The 8,175-nt window shown below is 40.9% G+C and overlaps 1 pseudogene; it reads right to left on the reverse strand.

Moving 5' to 3' along the window:
- Window positions 1-3,348: 3,348 nt before the first annotated feature.
- On the reverse strand, window positions 3,349-4,721 carry LOC137271638 (zinc finger MYM-type protein 4-like; annotated as a pseudogene).
- Between the last annotated feature and the right edge of the window lie 3,454 nt (window positions 4,722-8,175).

Raw genomic sequence — 8,175 nt, forward strand, 5'->3', positions numbered from 1 at the left:
TTTATCCAAGTGTACATGTCTTGAAACCAAATCCTGGCCGCGGTTTAGTTGTGTCTCCACCATGTAATCCGCGGTTCCAGGTACTTTCCATTCCTTGCCCTGGCCTCGACGTTCAACTCAGCACCTGATATTCTTTTACATATAAATACGTCGTTCAAATACGAGTACATGTTTGTTATCGACTGACATTTATTGTCTAAGAACTCTCACCTTAAACAGCATTGTTTTGTATATCATATCCTTTGGGAAGTGCATTTCAGTGCGAAAATATCAATAAAGATTACTAGTATTTCACTGGAACGCCTGCATAAATATCTTGGCAAGTTTACCTTGACACCTGTTTCGAGCTCGTTGATAATTCGGGCAGATGTTTTGGGTGTAAGGACCAATATCGCGTTGATCCACAGATCGATATCCATGACATGTCAACAATACATATTTTATGAACATAGTACCACGTCTTTGTAGCTCAGCTGAATACGTAGGGTACAGTTAAACTGAAACGAGAGAGAGTCACCTACCTAGATTTTCCATCCCTTCGATATTCAACATTTATGTGAAGATTGATTGCTATAAAATACCGTCATTTGCACAAAATATTTATAAAAATGATTCTGTATTCGGACAATCCTGACGGCAAATCATTAACATGCTATTCAGGCGCGTAGCAAGCCAGACAGGTTCAGGTTCATGTAGATAGCATTGAGAGTTTGTCCAACCCTCTTATGCCCGGTCTTTTTCATAGTTTTAGTTGTCATTATGGCTATTGTGAACTACATGTCAACGGAGGTGACGCCCCTCTCTTCTACATTTATTCACTGACAGGTTGTTTGTGCGCGTCACGTCATGGCTTCCGTTCGTGAAGGCGAATCGCTAAACTGGTAGTGGTGGTAATGTGGTCTGGACTGAAATAATGGCTACTCAAAAGATTAGAATGACACTGACTGATTGGAATTTGAATACTGTAAGATACCGAATGAAATTGGTGTATACTGACTGCTGGAGCACAATAATGCCTCCATAGAGATACTATCTCATGTCACCACCAGAAACCTTGACCTGTAACACTTACGATGATGCAGTATCCTGACTACTAGGTGCTCTGGCCTCGCAGCAGGCATAAGACGACACTTCTACATCTCCCAGACCCCCTGTCCCTCTCACACCAAGTTGCAGGAACTCAAGTCTATCGCTATTCAGGTAAAAATTGCCTTTCCCGGGTCCTACAGACATTGTAATATGAATGAAGGTGTCTGGCCTAGATGGATGCCCGAAGTCGTCTCACTCGCTACAAATTGTGTTAGTCCGCATCTAAATCCCTTTGTGTGTTTGCTTCTTTGTTGTTCAACACCGCACACGGCAATATTCCAGCTTTATGACTGTTGTCTGTAAATATTCAAGTCCGGACCAGACAATCCAGTGACTGACATCGTGAACATCGATCTACGTTAATCGCAATACGATGACATGGTGGTCGTGCTTCCACTGAGACAGGACTTGTTTACCCTACACTTTTGGGTGGTTCGTATCATTCAGCGGTCCATCAATAATACTAAATGGAATATCTGCACGGGGAACCACGTACGGATGGGCAAAAGTGTGTATTCTTGGGCTCTTTCATATCAACAAAATCGAATCCACTCGGTCCGCTAGCTGAGATACATAGCGTTCAATAACATGTTAGTAATATGTATCTTAGCTATCGGTCTCTCGAAAAGGATCTGTTGCAAACGATCAGGAGCCGTGTTTTATGAAAGTGCTCAGAAATTCCTTAGAAATGTTCTTATGTCGCTAATGAGATTTTTGCATACTGACATTTTACTGTCGTGTACAATAATGGGACCTTACTGCCACGCGTCACCACCAGAATACATACTATCATACATACTTCTCATCCATGAACGGGAAGTTATCGGGTATACCTCAGTGACATCACTCATTTGCATATGAGCTCTTCCTTTTGTCTGTTACTCGCTACCTTATCCTCGGACAATATAATATATTCTTTAAACGGCAGATTTGTCTCCCTTTTAACTTTATGTCCATTACATAGTTATTACCCACATATGAAGGAGGACACAGTCACACAGAGTAGTATTTTTACACTTAGGTTACACCTTTGGGTGAATGCTGAATGGCCGATTCCAGCTAATGAAATGAAGCCATATCACACGCGTATTAATTTAAACACTTTTTAGATTGAAAACTGCCATAGGTAATAAAAACAATAACCGACTCATGCTCTCGGTAGCACTATTGCTTAAAACTTCAAAATCTTCTCGTTTTGTTTGAAATATATACAACTGAATGTTTTAAAAACTTTCTAAAGAGTAGAGAAAACACGTCAGACAGTTGAAATGCCAGTATTACGTTGATTAACGTCCGACACATTCTGTTACAAATGGCACTTTTGTTTCATATAGTCAATATGGAAATCCACCTGTCACTTAATGACAATGAGTTTTGCCTATATGTCGCATGTAGGTGCAAGACGATACACATGCATTGATGCTTTTAACTGTCGTTCTGTGATATGATACCTGTTTGAATCCGCAGTTCAAAATGATACGGTTTTAGACACTTTTTGAAAGGGATTAGGCTATAGGCTTTTTGGAATCTGGTCAAACACAGCAGCAACCTTGCTGACCTCTTTAATACCGGTCAGACTTTGTAGACTGTGGTAGGGATTGGAATATGCACGTTGGCCAGTTCGACCCCGAGTCACAAGAGTCCGAGACAATAGGCATGTGATTAAACACTGCATTACGTAACAGATTCCTTTACGCAGTAGATCTCCAGATACAATACTTCAATGTTAACAATGAAATGATATGCAGCTGCATCGTTCGTCGATGTTGAAGGGCAGACGGACTGCGCTGTAGCCGACCTGCAGTTCGTCCAACCAAACCTCTCGTCACAGGCAGTACTGGCGTTCGAGATCATGAGTACGGCAGACATCATGGCCGCCGTTTTAAGTCGTCCTTCCATGGTGGTCGGCAGAAGATTTATCGTCGCAGTGGAGAGAGAATCACAAATGTAACTGTGGCCACGTATAACGATTTGGCGAATGTCGGTCATGGTTTCGGCAGGAATATAAACCTCGGGTGTCTTATTATAGTCGGTTCACAGGTTATTCTTTTGTCGGGTAAACCTCCTTTCGGGGCCATTTACAATATCCCAGGGACATTCTATATATATATATATATATATATCCATAGAATGTTCCTGGGATTTTTAGAATACTATTTAGCCCTGAAAGAAGATTTTCACGAGACAATTTTTTCGTTCAGATTCTTAAAGAGAAAAAAGTCAAGTAAAGACAGTGATTTTATTTCTTGAAACTACATTTCACGAGATGTTGAAATTGAACACGTCTGTCGGTTTAGATTCCTTGGAAACAACGTCACTTCCGGCATTGACATTCAGTTCTTTGTCTGGAGATACCGTACATGTAGCTTTGATACCCTTCTGGCGTTTTGGCGCTGACGTAAGGACGTCGGACAAGGTAGATTTTTGATCATCAGAGTTCCGTTTGTATGAACGAACAGCTTCACTCTTGTGACCTAGAAAGAAAGAGGCAAAAGCATAAATAAAGTGTTCGTAAGATCACATATCTCAAAGCTTTGTCTTAATAAAAGGTTGTGAAATAATGGCGACTGATCTTAGAAATTAGATTATTTCAAATGTAATTAATCTTGAGTGCTATTTCCATTGGCTACAATGTATGTTGCGTGAATGAGATAATTGTTACAATGTAAACATTAAAATATTGTCTAGCAATGTCGAATGTATTCTTACCGGTCATTTCACAAATCATTTTGCTCGTCGACCTTGGCCTGATAAAGCCTTGTGGCAACTGAAGCTCTCACCGAATGATTTGTTTTGTTACCCTGTAAACCACCTTCTTGACAAAGCCGTTTGACTGTAGTTTGGAGGGTATTGTGGCCAACCGGGGTTTTCAGAAACCAACTTCCATCCTTGGGTCTGGCGCGAGGAGTGAAGTAGAAGTAATCGGTCGTTTTGCAATCTACACTGTATTAAAAAAACCAAAGAATGATTTCTGAAATACTTTATCCACTTAACTGAAAGAAAATCTTAATATTTTCATCTTATAGATGTTAAATTTGTTATTTTTTTATTTTCTTTGTTTTTAAATTTTGATTCATTGATAGAAAATATACTCACCACAATGATCTGTACTTCTGGTAAATACTGACGTAACATCAGTCCTTGTTGTCAATGTTTTCATATGCCCGCACTTTCTTTGGAGCTTGTTTCCTCTGCTTCAACCCGCCAAGGTTTGTTTTTGACACATCTTCGGTGTACAGAAGGAACTTTCGGCTATTGCCATCCGTATGAGGTCCCGTTATTTGTGGTTTGGCAAACATCATAAGGTCCTGTGTTCCTTACCCCCTCGAAGAGCGAAGTGCAATCCTACAAAAAGACCAAAATAACTACATTATCATTTATATCTGAGCATTTTTTCTTCAGCCAAAGAATAGAAAGGCTTACGATAACTATAATCAATATGTACATGAATAGAGTATTTAGTAAGACTAACCTGTAAGATACATCACTGTACCTAGAAGTTGTCTGGGGGTGTCGTCTCCCAGCACTCCACACTGCCAAAGCTGCTCTTCCTCAGTGAGGGATATCGTTTCTGTTGGCTTCCGGCTCCTAGACCCTCACCAGAACGTTTGCGCATAACTGCGTCCAGACATCGACGACTGTCTTCAAACTCGTTATCTTCAAACATGTTCACTGTGCATCCCTTTGCTCTGGTGGCGCTTTGTAACGAGGTGTATATACCATACAATGTATGAGATGGATACAACCCTCCATCTTGTTTCCGGGCTTCGAACAAGAAAAATTTCAGGGCGAGATTAAGGTTCTCAGCACCCATTTCGAATAAGCTTTCTGACAAACACACCTTCGGCAAATCAAATTGTATTTCATGGCTCACTGACGTCTTTCCTCCTGCCATTTAGTAAACACAGCAACAGCCCAATCATTCTTGTATTTTGTAGACTTAGGAACACAAATTTCAAGTTCTTTATCAATGGCGTTATTGTCAAGGGGTTCGCCGAATCTAAACTCAAACTCACGATCACTGTCACTGCTTTCGCTGTCCATCTCACGCGATTGCGATTGCGTTATAAAAATGTCATCACCCTCGACTCGCTCCATATTCTTCCAAGTAACAGTAGCGACTGACGACGAGCCAGCGCGCAGACACGTGTAGTCGCGACAGTTACCACGTGCAGATCGTGCTGTTTACAGCTGGCGGGTGAGTTGCTGTGTTTGGCCGATAGTTTTTAGTGTAAACGGTTACTCGCTTATCGTCCATCTCTGTTCGTCATAATAAACCTCGATTTTGATATATTTATCGCCTTTTCCTTTGGTTTATATGACAGATATAACACTCTCGCTCGGTTTTGGTTGGACATGTAAGCATGAGGGGTCAGGAGAACCCGCGGACCGACCCCTCATGCTTACATGTCCAACCAAAACCGAGCGAGAGTGGTATATCCTTTACATAGCTCCTACTGGGCATACTCCACGGAACGTAATCGACGGTAATGTCAACGTTAAAGCGACGAGATTCTGATTTCTATAGCAGTAGCATACCTGCAAGCAAAGCATGCCTTTTAAGGTCGATCCTCCTCAATGTATGACTACAACGCTTCCTCATAGGAACAGGATTGTCACTGGATTCTTAGGCAGCAGAGTGTAGACCGGATGCAGTGGACAGCATGCTCGTCAGACCTCAACCTAATTGAGCATACCTTGAAAGAACTCGGTCGACGAGTCACCCAGTACCAGTGTTTCTCCCAGGACTCCGCAGAGCTCAATGAAATGGAACGCAATTCCACAAGCTTTCTTTAAGTTTATGACCTTTATAACGCGCATGAGAACAAGGTATGCCTGTGTCTTGATCGCACGAGGAGGGCACACACGATATTGAATAACCGAGTGCTTCACCTCACGTCATGTTCATTTTGGGGGACTGATCTACACAAATGATGTTTGCTGGTGGTGTTTGATTGTCTGTCTGTATGTAACGATGTGTCACGTTTGTCAGTACATTAAAAGTGATGACACTCTTCGTTCTGTTATTTCTGATAAACATTTCTGTAAATGTGCTATATATCATTTGACCCTTTACTAATGACCCCATTATATTTTCCTCGTTACGTTAATTACGGAATTAATATGACTAGGGAAAGATAATCAGTCACTCCCCGTCACTCTTTAGTTATTGTCTAAGTATGTCGCAAAATCATTGCCTTGGTGTGAATTAAATGATTTTGGGCGTCAACATTTAACAGGCGCGAGTAAAATCCCAAACCAAGTAACGCAACATATGTCATATTGGGGATTTCACTTTCTTAGTAAAGTACCAATTCTGGTACTTTATTGGTTGAGTCCCATCCGGGATTCGAACCGTACTCTCAAGTAACGCAAGACGCAATATGCTTATAACACGTACTCCTACACTGTAACCTTGATACCTTACGCCAGTACCATACACCTAGAGAATTACATCCTGCAGTGTAGTTGTTAGCAATCTCCAATCTGACCACAGATGTAATCAAATTTGTCATTACACATCTTTCATGTTTGTCTAAAAATAGGTAATACCATACCAAGTCTTATAACCTACTCTTGGCTTAAGCGTACTATATACAACTGTTATGTAAGTTTGAGGGCACAACATATGTAGGTGTTGTAAATGACAACATTCCCTTATTAAAGTTCAGTTATTGTTTCCTTATTATTTCTAGGTTCTATATTTGTATCATGTTTACCAGCTTGTTCCAATTATCCAGTTTTCGGTTGGGTCCGAGGAACGCCATAGTAATGTAATGACATATTATAATAATAATTAATGCAACGACGTAATTATCGCAAAAAGGAATAACAACAGAATAATATTAGATATGTTTGGCACAATCAATATGTCCTAAATGCGGACGCTAATTTCTTATTATCTGAATGAGAATGATTTAAGGAAAACCTTTTTCGCCCATTTCAAGTTTAGAAATAGGGTAATTAGTCCACGGAATGCTATTTCTTTTATGTTGGTCTTCATGCATAAAGAGGTCCTGGTAGGGTATAGAAGCAGCTGACGGTGACTAATCACATTTGTTAAGAATGTGGTTAGATGTTATCTTGACATATAATTTCAGCATAATAGTCCAAAATACAACTAACAACTCAATACTCACAACTGTCAAAGCACATCTTTCTAAACAAAGATGTATAAATGTATGCCATCAAAGTGAACATGTCTGGATCTACAAGGTACGTCATGTCGAAGGGGCGGTGGGGTAGCCTAGTGGCTAAAGCGTTCGCTCGTCACGCCGAAGACCCGGGTTCGATTCCCCACATGGGTACAGTGTGTGAGGCCCATTTTCTGGTGTCCCCGCCGTGATATCGCTGGAATATTGCAAAGAGCGGCGTAAAACCAAGCTCACTAACTCACGTTATGTTGAAAAAATTTGTATGTTGTACATGTTGTAATACCTAGAAATAAAAAAGTAGGAGGAATTAAAGACACGTACTAGCTAACTTTACTCATAAGAAACTAACAAGTTTTCTTACGCCTTAGTCGTGTACTATCTGATCTTAGAATAAATAAGCATGCCCTGGTTACAGTGCCACCGTTTGTCCAGGGGGAAACATGGCATTATATCCAGGGTGGCATTATATCCAGGTAGGATAGTTAGAGCTCCTATTCAATCAACAAGGCGATTTAGCTGTACAGAATGAACCTTGAATTCCAGCAGCTGGGGGCTGGAGGTGACTGGTTGTTGTACGTGGCAGGAAGTGCATTGTCACATGTGTTATCCGATCACTGTAAGCATTAATGAGTTTAGTCAATTAATGTGAGTCATGTCAGTTAACTAATTAAGGTATGCATACTACATGCACACATTGAGAATGACGTTTGTTTCGAAAGTCTTTGGCAAATGGCATTATGTCCAGTTGGTATTAGTGAGTGAGTGAGTTTAGTTTTACGCCGCACTCAGCAATATTACAGCTATATGGCGGCGGTCTGTAAATAATCGAGTCTGGACCAGACAATCCAGTGATCAACAACATGAGCATCGATCTGCGCAATTGGGAACCGATGACACGCGTCAACCAAGTCAGCGAGCCTGACCACCCGAT

Source organism: Haliotis asinina, chromosome 2 (genome assembly GCF_037392515.1).
Source record: "Haliotis asinina isolate JCU_RB_2024 chromosome 2, JCU_Hal_asi_v2, whole genome shotgun sequence".
In the NCBI taxonomy this organism is placed as follows: Eukaryota; Metazoa; Mollusca; class Gastropoda; order Lepetellida; family Haliotidae; genus Haliotis; species Haliotis asinina.